General features: G+C 41.2%; 1 protein-coding gene across 1 annotated transcript in view; it reads left to right on the top strand.

The window, feature by feature from the left end:
- LOC140736379 (uncharacterized) overlaps positions 1-14,297 on the top strand; it is a 164,569-nt gene that overhangs the window by 108,031 nt on the left and 42,241 nt on the right. The gene's annotated exons all lie outside the window — the stretch shown is intronic.

Genomic DNA, 14,297 nt, shown 5'->3' with positions numbered 1-14,297 from the left:
GTCATGACAGAAGGATCTTGCCGAGTAATGGACGCAGGAAAGGTTGAATAGTGACATTTTGACTTCGGTGTCTTGATGAGAGGGTGCCTTTATTGTCAGAGCATATCCTGGCCCTACATTCTGAGAGTCCCGAGTCTACATACCGAGCTTCTCTGGTCTTCATTGAGTTTCTCTGGAATCCATTCTGAGCTTTTCAAGTCACAAGTACTCAGGCTCCCAGCTTTGTGGTCCCGTGACTCAGGTCTGCATAACAAATAAGAACTTCAAGCAAGCTTATCATTTGATTCAACAAATCATCATTCAAGTCAATAGCGTAAATTCTGGAAGAGCCCGACTCCAAAAGCTGATCCCTGGCTGGAGTGTGCAAAATACAGGTAAGGTAACTATCAAGAGTATTTTTAACCTCTTGATGAAAGTCATGGTACAGACTGGGAAAATTGAACTTTCATGTAGCAAATTAAACAGATCTACAGAGAACCACTTAGCTTAGCGATGAAAGAATCCTGTCTATTCTGTCTTGATTTGTAAAATTGACAGTATATCCTAATTGTCTCTGGAAAATTGTGAAAGATAAAACATGTGAACAATATTTGAAAGGGTTCCTTCTCTAGGTTTCAAGTTCCATGTTTTCAAGGTTTCCCACGGACTTTTCTCTGTGTTCCCAAGGTTTTGATTTTTCTGATTGTTTCCAAGGCTTATTCAATGTGTTTAGGGTTCCTCCACATCTCGAGGTCTCCCAATCCTCCCTCTTGGCCTCACCCGAGGTTTGTTGATCTCACTCGAGGTTCCCTGGATTCTCAGTCTTTTGGGGTTCTCATGTCTCTTAGCCCCTCTGGATCCTGAAGTCTCCCTGCCTCTTGAGTTCCCCAGGTCTCTCGAGTCATCATCCCTGGGTCTCGAGTTTTCAGGTCTCCCTGGGCCATCAGGTGCTAGCTGTTGGGAGGGTTTTCTGTAGTGACTTCAGGCCTGTGCAGGACATCAAAGAGCATTGGGCTCTGAGGTTTTTAGAGCACCTGAATTGGTTAATTGTTGCTTAACAACAGTTATTAATGGCTTAAGAGTTCCTTGTGTTTTTCCTTGAACACCTTGTGTTCCTTGAGTGACTCCCTCTTTGTAATGCGGTTTCCTGGTTATTTCTGTTTAAGTCTGTAAAGTTTATTTTGATAGGCTCAGAGATTCTGTATTACTTTTAATCTTGAAATAGATGCCCAATTAGCTCCAATCAGAGGTTCCTCACTTTGAGAATAGAATGTCTTACGGTGTCACTTGGTCAAGCTACCTCTGTATAAGATCTTGTTTCTGTCACTACATGGAAGTTTCTGACTCTGATATTGGCAGTTCACGCTGTGGCACTATCTACCAGCATCACTGATGGACATCTTGGACAGGTCCCTCATTCGGGATTTCCAGCAGACACAGGTCTGTGGCACCTCAGGGGCTGCACCTAGAGAGGGGGGCCCTGTCACAACCACGGATTAGCAGTGTGGCAGTTTCAGCAATTGCGCTCATGAATATGCACATGTCAGCTAATTATTATATCATTGTGATAGTATTTAACTCATTCATTCCGTCGTAGTGTTTGTCGAGACTTGGACACAGCCGATGCTTCGCTGCCTGTTTGATTTCAGCCTTGCCTGAGAGATTGGACTGTTGAGTCAACTGACTCTGACGACTAGGGGTATCCATTTTATAATTTGTTTTTTTCAGCTAACAGAGTAGGCCTCATTTTCCATTTGAGAGTTTTAGTTAACGGCCCTGTTTGGCCTAGCGTTTGTTTTCTTTTCCCTTTAACTCTGTCCGCATTAAAGTCTGTGAACTATCGACCAGCTTCAGTGTCTCTCACTCTGCACTTGGGCCATATCCGCATTGGGTGACAGGACTGAGGTGTTATTGTGTTTGAAGGAATAGGAAAATTATACAGAGGAGAGACAGCAGATGCTGGAAATCTGGAACAACCTTCAAAGGTGCTGGAGGAACTAAGCAGGTCAGACAGCATCCATTTCTCTCCATAGATGATGCCTGACCTGCTAAGTTCCTCAAACACTTTATGCAGGAAAAGTTACGACTGTTTCCCTAACAGCACAGAAGGTTAAGGGGAGATTCAACAGTGATGTCCCAATTGGATGATGTAATTACAAAGATTAGATGGGAGCCTGTTTTTACTGCTAGAATGTTCTGAAATAACCAGTGGAGACAGAACTAAATGATTGAAGGAGCAATAAATGAATTATGGGATTTATTTAGTAGAAGTCGCTATAAACTAGAATGCTTCAATGGAAAGTTAGTGAAAGCAGATTGATTTGCAATGTTCAAGAGTATTGGATGTTTGCTAATAAAGAAAACATTTTCAGGGAAGTTGGGTGAGAGTTATATTGGGATTAATTGGTAGATCTTCCTGAGTAGCAACATTCAATGTGAATGCACTGTTCACTCACTCTGCACCAGAAGGAATTCCTAGGCTTATTCACATTCTTTCTCTGAGGACCATCTAGAATTTTACAATCTCTTTCATCCTGAAAATACTACAAACAAACAATCCTGGTGAAACTGAACAAATAACAAAGAGGATAATTTTGGATTCATAACACAATAAAAATATTTAGATCCTTAAATATTTTGGAAAGGTTTAACCCAATCACCCTTCTGTTGTATATTTAAAGAGTTTTGACCAGCGACCAATCTGACGTCAGAGGGTGGGGATTTCACTCAGGTCTACTACCTGAGTAGAAAAGAGAGTAGCAGGTTGTTACAGCAATAAAGAACTTTGACCAGTGATCAATCAGTATTTGGGATTCATTAGCAATGCAAATTAAAGGAAGGTCGGGGCAAGTGCAGTGACCATTGTCTGATTGGGCAGAGTCAGAGTGGTGATCTTGAGGCTTTAGCTCTTCGAGGCTTCAGTCAGAGAAAGTAAAGGAAAGCTCAAGGTTAGGTTCATTTTTCCTTCCCTTCTTTATATCTGCTCAGCTAGGACAGTGGAGATGCCAGGCAGGTTAGTTGAATGTTCCTCTTGTAGCTTCTATCAATCTTTGTTAAGGAGCTGGAGCTGGAACTGGATGATCTCCGGATCATTCAGGAGTTTGAGGGGGGTGATAGATAGGACATATATTGAGGTATACTGTCACAGAGTCAGCCTCTGTGAGTCAGAAGGGAAGAGGGAGATATATGGATTCATTAGTTAGAATGGACAGGACGTTCTGTGAGTGAGAACCAGCTTCGCAGATGGTACGTATATTGCCTTCCAGGTGCCAGAGTCCAGATCATCTCAGATCGAGTCCTTATAGCATTCTTAGGTGGGAGTGTGAACAGCCAGAAGGTCATGGTCCATGTAGGTACCTATGACATGCGTAGGACAAGTGACGAGGTTCTGCAAAGGGAGTTCGGGGAGTTAGGTGCTAAGTTAAAGGGCAGGACCTCCAGGGTTGTGATCCAAGGATTGCTGGGGAGATTATAGCTGGGAGTTTAATGTTCAAGGATACACATGATCTCAACAGGACAGGCAGGAATGCAGAGGGGGTGTTGCTCTGTTGGTAAAAAATGAAATCAAATCATTAGAACTAGATGCCGTAGGGTCGGATGGTGTTGAATCTTTGTGAATAGAGCTAAGGAACTGCAAGAGTAAAAAGACCCTGATGGGAGTTATATACAGACCCCTAAACAGTAGTAAGGATGTGGCCTACAAATTACAATGGGAGATTGAAAATATATGACAAAAGAACAATGTTACAATAGTCATGTAGGATTTTAATATACTGTACAGGTAAACTGAGAAAATCAGGTTGGCACTGGATTCCAGGAGGGGGAATTTCTAGAATGCCTACAAGATGGGTTTTTAGAACATAAAAGAGGAGTTGCCACAGAACTGATTGGAAAAGAACACTGGCAGGGTTGATGGCAGAGCAGCAATGGCTGGAATTTCAGGAAGCAATTCGGAAGGCACAAGATATATACATCCCAAAGAGGAAAAAGTATTCTAGAAGAAAAATGACACAGTCGTGGCTAATAAGAGAAGTCAAAGCCAACATAAGAACCAAAGATAGGGCATATAATAGAGCAACAGTTAGAGGATTGAGAAGCTTATAAAAATCAACAGAAGGCAACTAAAAAAGTAATTAAAAAGTAAAGATGGAATACCAAAGTAAGCTAGACTGTAAATTTAAAGAGGATACCAAAAGTTTCTTCATATACATAAAATGTAAAAGAGAGGTGACAGTGGATATCAGACTGCTGGAAAATGATGCTGGAGAAGTAGTAATGGGGAACAGGGAAATAGTGCATGGACTGAATAAGTATTTTTAATCAGTCTTTCCTGTGAAAGACACTAGCAGTATGGTGGAAATTCCAGGTGTCAGGTGTCATGAAGTATGTGAAGTTACCTTTACTTGGGAGAAGGTTCTTGCAAAATTGAAAGATCTGAAGGTAGATAAATCACCTGGACCAGATGGTATACATACTAGGGTTCTTTAAGAGGTGACTGAAGAGCTTGTGGAGGTGTTAGTAATGATTTTTCAAAAATCACTAGATTCTTGAAGAGTTCCAAAAGATTGGAAAATTGCAAATGTCACTCCACTCTTCAAGAAGGGAGAGCAGCAGAAGAAGGGAAACTGTAGGCCAGTTAGTCTGACCTTAATGGTAGGGAAGATGTTGAAATCAATTATTAAGTCTCAGGGTACTTGGAGGCACATGATAAAATTGGCCGCAGCCAGCATGGTTTCCTCAATAGAAAATCATGCCTGACAAATATGTTGGAACTTTTTGAAGAAATAAGAATAAAGGAGAATTAGTTGATGTTGTGAACTGGGATTTTCAGAAGGCCTTTGACAAGGTGCCACACATGAAGCTGCTGAACACGTACAAGCCTATGATATTACAGGAAAGATTCTAGCATGGATAAAACAGTGGCTCATTGGCAGGGGGCAAAGAATGGGAATAAAAGGAGCCTTTTCTGATCGGCTTCCAGTGACTAGTGGTTTTCCACAGGGGTCTGTATTGGGACCAATTCCTTTTACATTATATGTCCATTATTTGGATGATGGTATTGATGGTTTTGTTGCAAAGATTGCGGATGATATGAAGATAGGTGGAGGGGCAGGTAGCTTTGAGGAAGTAGAAAGATAATGAAGAACTTAGACTAGCAAAATGAGCAAAGAAGTGGCAGATGGAATACAGAGTTGTGAAGTGTATGGTTATGCACTTTGGTAGAAGAAATGAAAGGGTTGACTATTTTCTAAATGGAGAGAAAACATGAAAAAATTGAGATGCAAAGGAACTTGGGAGTCCTTGTGCAGGATTCCCCGAAGGTTAATTTGTAGGTTAAGTCTGTGGTGAGGAAGGCAAATGTAATGATAGCATTCATTTCAAGAGGACTAGAATATAAAAACAAGGATGTAATGTTGATGCAGGAATACTTAGAATTGAAGCTGTTGTTGACTGCAAAACACTTTTCTTTTCACAAGTGGAATCAAAAGGGCAGGGCTTCAGTGTACGTGGCTGAATTGCAGAGATTGTCTGTCATCACTGCCAGTTCAGTGATAGGCTAAATGATGCACTGAGAGATTGTTTAGTTTGTTGAATCTTACAAGAAAGCATTCAAAAACAGCTCCTAACTGAAGCACAGCTTAAATTTAAAAGAACAGTGGAAATCGCTGCTTTAATGAAAACTGCAGACAGCGACGCAATTGAGCTGCAGTCAGGAATGAAAGTGAGTGTGAACAGAAAGTCATCTAAACATACACCATCTTGGCTGAGCAAATTGTGTTACCTTTGTGGCAGGGGCTCACATACACCAGACCAATGCAGGTTTAAAGGTGAAACTTGCAGGAAATGCAATAAAGTAGGACAGACACCAAGAGAATGTTGGGCAGTTAAAAATAAGTGGACTGCACAGAGAAGATAAAATGATAAAACTTCAAGTTGCAGTTTCAAAAGGAGCACTAATCTGCCTGCTGTTGATGAAAAGTCTGAAAATGATGAGAGTGACACAGGAATGTGTACACTTGAGATTTACAAATAGAAAACTAGCAATAGACAAGCAGTATAGCTTACACCAGAAGTGAATGGTAAATTAATTAAAACGGGATTAGATACTGGTTCAGCTGATTCAATCATACCGCAAAATGAGTTTAAGCGGCATTTTAAACATACCAAACTGAAGCCTGCAGATATTCAACTAGGAATTTATACTAGAGAAAGAACTTATACTGTGGGAAAGACATCCGTAACTGTGAAATACGAAAGGTGATTGATAAGTTGGTGGCCTAAGGTAGAAGGAGTCAATCTTAGAAAACCTAGCACATTTATTTTTCCTACATTTACACACTTAGTCCAGCAGTCATGGAGCATACGGATCCCTTCTTTGTAGAAGTCGGCGTCTTGGACCTCCAGAAGTGGTACACAACAGGGTGATTGATAAGTTTGTGGCCTAAGGTAGGAAATGAATTATTAACTTCAAACTTTCTGCATAATCACTCAACGAGTTGAACTGCACGTGCATGTAACGAGAGCTGTATCACTCATCTCCTTCTACCTTAGGCCACAAACTTATCAATCACCCTGCTGTGGACACTTTCTGGAGCTCCAAGATCCGTATGCTCCACGACCGCTGGACTAAGTGTGTAAATGTAGGAGGGGACTATGTTGAAAAATAAATGTGCTAGGTTTTCTAAAACTGACTCCTTCTACCTAGACCACAAACTTATCAATCACCCCTCGTACAATAATTAACAAGACACTTTGATTTTGCATGTAGTAAAAACAGGAGGTTCAGCATTGTAGGGACATGACTGACTGAAACAACTACAACCTGATTGGAGATTCACCCTCCATTTACCTTCCAGAATCCCTGCAATGAAGCCAACTGAAAGTGAATTAGGAAAGATACTGGAAGATGCCACGACTGCCTCATGACAAACACCATTGCCCAACAGAGAGGCAACAGGTGTTGGCGTCAAGCTCCACAACTCTGATTGGAACGAAAAAGACCAAAAAAGGACCATGCTGCTCAGAGGAAGTGAAGCGTGGCAGTGACAAAATGTTTGGTCCATCTACAACAGTTTTTGCAGGCGTCATATCTGAGAAAGCTTCTAATATGTTAATCAGTTAGTTACTTGCAAAATATGGCTTGGTTTTAAGCTGGAAGAGTTCAAGGAGCTTCAGGAAAGTTGCAAACATTCAGCTTTTGTGAGTATAAAGAACCAGACTCTACTCTGTATGCTTTAAGGTTATTGCATGAGCCTCAGGGGGGAGAGAAAAAGCTGCTTGTAAAAGTAAATGCAAAGACCAAAGCCCAGCTGGATGAATGCAATACCAAAAGGATAGGAATCTATGAATATATCAAAACACAGGATTCATCAGATGATGTTATGGATGAAGCAACAAGACAGGAGATCAGATCATGAAGGGACAAGTAGAAAGTATGAGAATACTCCAGTGAACTAAATGTACCTTCCCAAAGTTGAGATGCACAAACTAGAAGAAGAAAAAGGAGGAAAGACATGGAGAGAAAGGATGTGAATGAGAAAGAGAAAGGTGTAAAAGAGAGAAGGAACATGAGAAGGAAAAAGAAAGGGATGGAGTAGACCCAGAGAGAGAAAAAGAGAAGAAAGATAGCTACAGCTGTCAGAACCACATCCTGTAGCCTCAAAGTCAACTCCTAAACCCACCACAGATGAGCCCCAGAACCTGAGATTGTTTACACAACTACAGATCTCACTTGTCAAGAAAGATGTTATCCCACAAGTGTAAGAAATCCTCCACAGCAATTTACTGTGCTGTGCATTTCTTTGCATAGTAGTTGTATTATATAGTATACTGTTTATATAGTTGAATTGCATTCTCTATTAAGATGGAGTTTATAGCTAAACAGGGAAGAGTGTTGTGTATTTAATATTTGAGTAATCATGTATATATATAGGTTGATTAAGTATTCCTGTTTACTTCATATGTAAACTATATTAATTACATATGCCATCACTCTCCCACGTGATACGTAATACTCGTGCATCGCATTTAATGCAAACTTGAAGTTACACCTGTATTTCTGACTCAGTGTCTTCCTTTGAATTAGTTTAATATTTTGAAGTTACAAAACATAACATGAAAATGCCTATGAGATGTTTTTTTCTAGAACCCACTTGAGAAAAGGCAATTCTGGGTTGGGTATTTGTGTAATGCATCAGATTTGTTTAGGAAACTTAAGCTCAAGGAACTATTAGGAGGCACTGATCATAAAATGATAGTCTGCACCCAGCAGTTTGCGAAGGTGAAGCTAAAATTCAATGTATTGGTACTACAGTTGAGAAAAGGGGACTACAGAGGCATGAGAGAGTAGCTGGTCAAAGTACAGTAGACTGAAAGAGGACACTAGAAAGGAGGATGATAGAACAGCAATGGCTGCGGTCCCTGGGTGTAATTCAGAAGGCACAGGATTGATTCTTCCTAAAGAAAGAACATCATTCTAAAAAGAGGATGAGGCAACGGTTGCTGACAAGGGAAGTCAAAAACTGCATAAAAGCAAAAGGAAGGGCATACAATATAGCAGGAACCTGAAGGATTGGGCAGCTTTTGGAAACCAACTAAAAAGAACTAAAAAATCACTAAGGAGAGAAAAGATGAAATATGAAGTAAGCCAGCCAATAATATAAATTCTTGGAGGATGCCATAAGTTATTTTCAAATTCTGCTTTGTATTTTGGCTCCATCATTGTGCGGTTTGAAAGCAGCAAGGCATCAAGTCACAAGACTCGACAGAGGACAGTTAAAACCACTGAGAAGATCATAGGAGTCTCTCTCCTCCCTATTTGTGACATTTACCAGGAGCATTGCAGACAAAGGTCCTAAAGCATTGTTGAAGATCCCTAACATTTATCACACTAGAAGGAGGTTCAGAAGCATCAGGACTAGGACTGCCAAATGGAGTAATGGCTTCCTCCCTCAGGTTGTGAGGCTAATGAATACCCTGCTACCATCAAGGTTTCGTCACTTGTCTGTTTAAATAATTAATTACAGATTATATGCAAAATATGTTAATCGCACGTGTCACCATGCTGCCACAGTTTATTTTCACTGCGCTAAAAATAAACTCAAAGTTAGATCCACATCTTCAAAATCCCGTGTTTCCTTTGAATTAGTTTAATGTTTTGAAGTTACTATTTACTTTATTTTGTTTGTGTGTATATATGTGCGGTCAGATAATGATAAATTTAAACTTAAACTTGAGATATATTAGGAGTAAAAGAGAAGCAAAAAACCATTGGAAAATGAAGCTGGTGAGGTGGTATTGGGGAACAAAGAAATGATAGATGAACTGAATAAGTATTTTACATCAGTTTCCTTGTGGAAGACAGTAGCAGCATGCAAAAATGTTGAATGTCAGGGGACAGAAGTGAGTGTAGCCACTATTACTAAAGAGAAGGTACTTGAAAAACTTAAAGGTCTGAAGGTAGGTAAGTCACCTGGACCAAATAGCGTACACCCCAGGGATCTGAAGGAGGTAGTTTAAGAGATTATGGAGGCATTAGTAATAATTTTTCAAGAATCAATGGAGTCCTGAATGGTTCCAGAGGACTGGAAAACTGCAAATGTCGCACCTCACTTTCCAAAGAGAAAGAAGCAAAAGACAAGCAATTACAGGCCAATTAACCTGACTTCCATTAGTAAGGATGAGGTTTCAGGGTACTTGGAGGCACAAGATAAAATGGGCTGAAATCAGCATGGCTTTGTTAAGGTGAAATCTTGCCTGACAAATCTGTTTGGAATTCCTATAGGAAGTAATAGGCAGGGTAGACGAAGGGGAGCCTGTTGTTATTTTTACCTGGATTTTCAGAAGGCCTTAGACAAAATGGCTGCTAAACAAGAGCCCATGGTATTGAAGGAAAGCTATTAGCATAGACAGATGATTATCTGACTGGCAGAAGGCAAAGGGTGGGAATGAAGGGGGCTTTGTCTAGTACACTGCCTTTGGCTAGTGGTGTTCTGCAGGGGTTTGTGTTGGATTCGCTACTTTTCACATTATATGTTAATTTCTGTCCAGGAGCCTAGAGGAGGGTATGTTAAGCATCATTCCTTAATAGAACCATAGAACATTACAGCACAGAAACATGTCCTTTGGTCCTTCTTGGCTGTGCCGAACCATTTTTCTGCCTAGTTCCACTGACCTGCACCTGGCCCCATATCCCTCCGTACACCTCTCATCCATGTACCTGTCCAAGTTTTTCTTAAATGTTAAAAGTGAGCCCGCATTTACCACTTTACCTGGCAGCTCATTCCACACTCCCACCACTCTCTGTGTGAAGAAGCCCCCCCTCTAATGTTCCCTTTAAACTTTTCCCTCTTTACCCTTAACCCATGTCCTCTGGTTTTTTTCTCCCCTAGGCTCAGTGAAAAAAGCTTGCTTGCATTCACACTATCTATACCCATCATAATTTTATACACCTCTATCAAATCTCCCATCATTCTTCTATGCTCCAGGGAATAAAGTCCTAACCTATTCAACCTTTCTCTGTAACTCAGTTTCTCAAGTCCCAGCAGCATCCTTGTAAACTTTCTCTGCACTCTTTTAACCTTATTAATATCCTTCCTGTAATTAAGTGACCAAAACTGCACACAATGCTCCAAATTTGACCTCACCAATGTCTTTTACAACCTCACCATAACATTCCAACTCTTATACTCAATACTCAATATAAAGGCCAACATACCAAAAGCTCTCTTTACGACTCTATCTACCTGTGATGCCACTTTTAGGGAATTATGTATCTGTATTCCCAGATCCCTCTGTTCTACTGCACTCCTCAGTGTCCTACCATTTACCTAGTATGTTCTACTTTGGTTTGAACTTCCAAAGTGCAATACCTCACACTTGTCTGTATTAAACTCCATCTGCCATTTTTCAGCCCATTTTTCCAGCTGGTCCAAATCCCTCTGCAAGCTTTGAAAACCTTCCTCACTGTCCACTACACCTCCAATCTTTGTATCATCAACAAATTTGCTGATCCAATTTACCACATTATCATCCAGATCATTGATATAGATGACAAATAACAATGGACCCAGCACTGATCCCTGTGGCACACCACTAGACACAGGCCTCCACTAAGAGAAACAAACCTTCACTACCACTCTCTGACTTCTCCCATTGAGCCAATGTCTAATCCAATTTACTATCTCTCCATGTATACCTAGCGACTGAATCTTCCTAACTAACCTCCCATGCGGGACTTTGTCAAAGGCCTTACTGAAGTCCATGTCGACAATATCCACTACCTTCCCTTCATCCACTTTCCTGGTAACCTCCTCAAAAAACTCCAATAGATTGGTTAAACATGATCACACATTAATCATCACATGATTATGGATTTACTAAAATGAGAACCCGTTTTCAGGAAATGAAACCTGAAGACAATTTAGTTTCCAACTCATACTTTGCGGCTCGTGAAACCAATCGTTCTAATTGTATCCTATTGAAACTACTGAGGGAATGACATTAGATGAATGTTCCTGTTTTTAGCACATTAATAGAAGTGTGACCCTGTCACTTAGTGCACAGTTTAGGACAGGTCTGTTTTGTTACCTAATCTTCGTGTTGGCTGTATATTCATCAACCAACTTCAAAGCTGTAACAAAGGGAGTATGATTTGGGTGTATGGCTTTTGGAACAGACACAGGTATAGGATATTCAAAGCAGTTCAAAGTTTGTATGTACTGTAATTGTTAATATGTAATTCTGTAAATTACCTGACTATATTCTACATGTTAAAGTTAACTATAATGGTGATTATAGTAATAGAAATTGAAGTTAATCATTTATTGTGTGAAAGAAGTGTAAAACAACTCAGTCATGGTCAATCCCTAGCTCCACTTTGAAATGAGGAGGAGCATAACACAATTCAGTCATGGTCGGTCCCAAGCCTGGCTGCGAAAGGCGGAGGGGTATAACACAACGTTGTCATGATCAGTCCCAAGTCCAATCGTGAAAGCAGAGGGGTGTAAAACAACTCCACAAGAGGGCAGTTTTAAGGTGCTTGGAAGTTATTACAGAGGAGATGTCAGGGGTAAGATTTTTATGTGAAGAGTGGTGTGTGTGTGGAATGGGCTACTGGCGACGGTGGTGGAGGCGGATACAATATGGTCTTTTAAGCGACTCCTGGGTAGGTACATGGTGCATAGAAAAACAAAGGGCTTTGGATAACCCTAGGTAATTTCTAAGGTAAGAACGTGTTCGGCACAGCTTTGTAGGCAAAGGGCCTATATTGTGCTGTAGGTTTTCTACGTTTCTATGTTTCTACCATGGTCTGTCCCAAGCCCTGCTTCAAAATGTGGAGGGATATAACACAACCCCATTATGGTCGGGCCCAAGTCCGACTGTAAAAGGTGAAGGGTTGGGATGGGACTAGCAATCCCATCCGGTAAAAATCCAGAGCTACAGAAACTCCGAAAGAAGCTCCAAAGACCTCATCTTTGGGAGAGGAAGGATAAGACATGTGGTGCAAGAAGATGGGCTACACATGGGGACAATTTGAAAGATTGGCCTGGGACAGAAGAGTCTGTCCAGCTGCTGCTGTCATCCTGTGCCCCAATAGGGGTATTAAGCTGAAGTGAATAAGCAACTAAGAAGTATAAAACATCCTGTCAGGAGAGTGAAATTCTAATGGATTCTCCTGGACTCTCTCTTGGAGGTTTAATGTATGAATAAAACTTATATTTCCAAATTGAAGCTTTGTAGAGGCACAGTTTTAGTTCAGTCACAACAGGAAGAACATGGAAGCTTCAGAGAGGAGACTTACCAGGATGCTGCTTGGATTTATGGTCACATCTTATAGGACTTTTCTCTTTGGAGTGGAAGAGGATGAGAGGTGGTTTGAAAGAGGTGTAGAAGAGGCAACAGTAGAGAGGGCAACGAGTGTCTTTTTCCCAGGGTTGCAATAACTAACATGAGAGAGCATAATTTTAAGGTGTTTGGAGAAAAGTATAGAGGCCCTGTCAAAGATAGGTTTTGTTACACGGTGCATGGTAAATGTTAGAATGCATTGCCAAAGGGTAGCAGTAGAGACAGATTTTCAACAGTATCCAAAGTGGTGTACAGTACCTGTATTTGATGGGAATAGTCACAGGGGTATTCTGCACTGTCTACACCCTTTCATTCTGATAGTCACCCAGTTACCTGCCTTGTGCAACCTAGGGGAGATCACTTCCCTGTAGCTCTTACCTATCAGGTGTGCTGAAGGACATCCAGCTGCAGTCACAGTTCCCTAACATGGTCTGTAAGGAACTGCAGCCTGATGATCTTCATGCAGATGTAGTTAATGAGGGAGACTGGAAGTCTCCCAAAACTCCCACATCTGAGATGAAGAACACATCACTGACCCTGAATCCATTCTCACTACTCCAGCTAAACCTAGTAGACAAGGAAAGAAAGAAATGTACCTTAGCCTCCACTTCATCTTGCCAAAGCCTCAAGCTCCTCACTCTAACTCTATCCTCTCACAGTATGGCCACTCTCCTTTAACAACACTTCTTTTTATAAGCCCTGACCAAGTACCTAATGAACTTTAAACCTGCCGATGCTTGCACTTAGTCACGTCACCCTGAGTCTCCATCCATTGTCCCATCAGCATCTTTTCTGTCCATTGGGAATACCCAGCCAAGCCGACACTTGTCCGTGTGGCACTAGGCGCGGACCTGATTTTGTTTCCAGACACAGATTGGTTTTCATTGCAATGCTGCTAATCATGGGGCATCCCTGCTGACTCAATTCCAGCCCACTCCTTCTCTCTAATCACTTCTGGGATGGAATGCAGTAGTGGAGAGCCCTCCCACTCCCACTCCCATTCTCCTCCCGCATTACTTCTGGGGAGAGGGGTAGGATTGCATAACATTTGCTCCTGAGGTGAAGGGGGTAGGTGGAGAGGGTAATGTGATGGGAGGGAGGGCAGCCTATTTATCCCCAGTTCTCATCCACAGTCTTTGTTCAATCATCGAACACTGTTGTAACATGTGGTTATTTGAGTTACTGTTACCTTCCTGTCAGCTTAAACCAGACTGGCCATTCTCCACTGACCTCTAACAATGCGTTTTTGCCCACAGAACTGCTACTCACAAAATATGTTTTTTGGGGTTTTTTTTGCACCATTCTCTGTAAACTCTAGAGACTGTGGTGCATGAAAACTCCAGAGGATCAGTAGTTTCTGAGAAACTCAAACCTCCCCATCTGGCACCAAAAATTATTCCATGGTCAGTCACTTCGATCACATTTCAACCCCATTCTGGTGTTTGGTCTGAACAACAACTGAACCTTTTAGC

Source organism: Hemitrygon akajei, chromosome 11, assembly GCF_048418815.1.
Source record: "Hemitrygon akajei chromosome 11, sHemAka1.3, whole genome shotgun sequence".
NCBI classification, from domain to species: domain Eukaryota; kingdom Metazoa; phylum Chordata; class Chondrichthyes; order Myliobatiformes; family Dasyatidae; genus Hemitrygon; species Hemitrygon akajei.
This window is presented reverse-complemented; position numbering and strand designations above follow the sequence as displayed.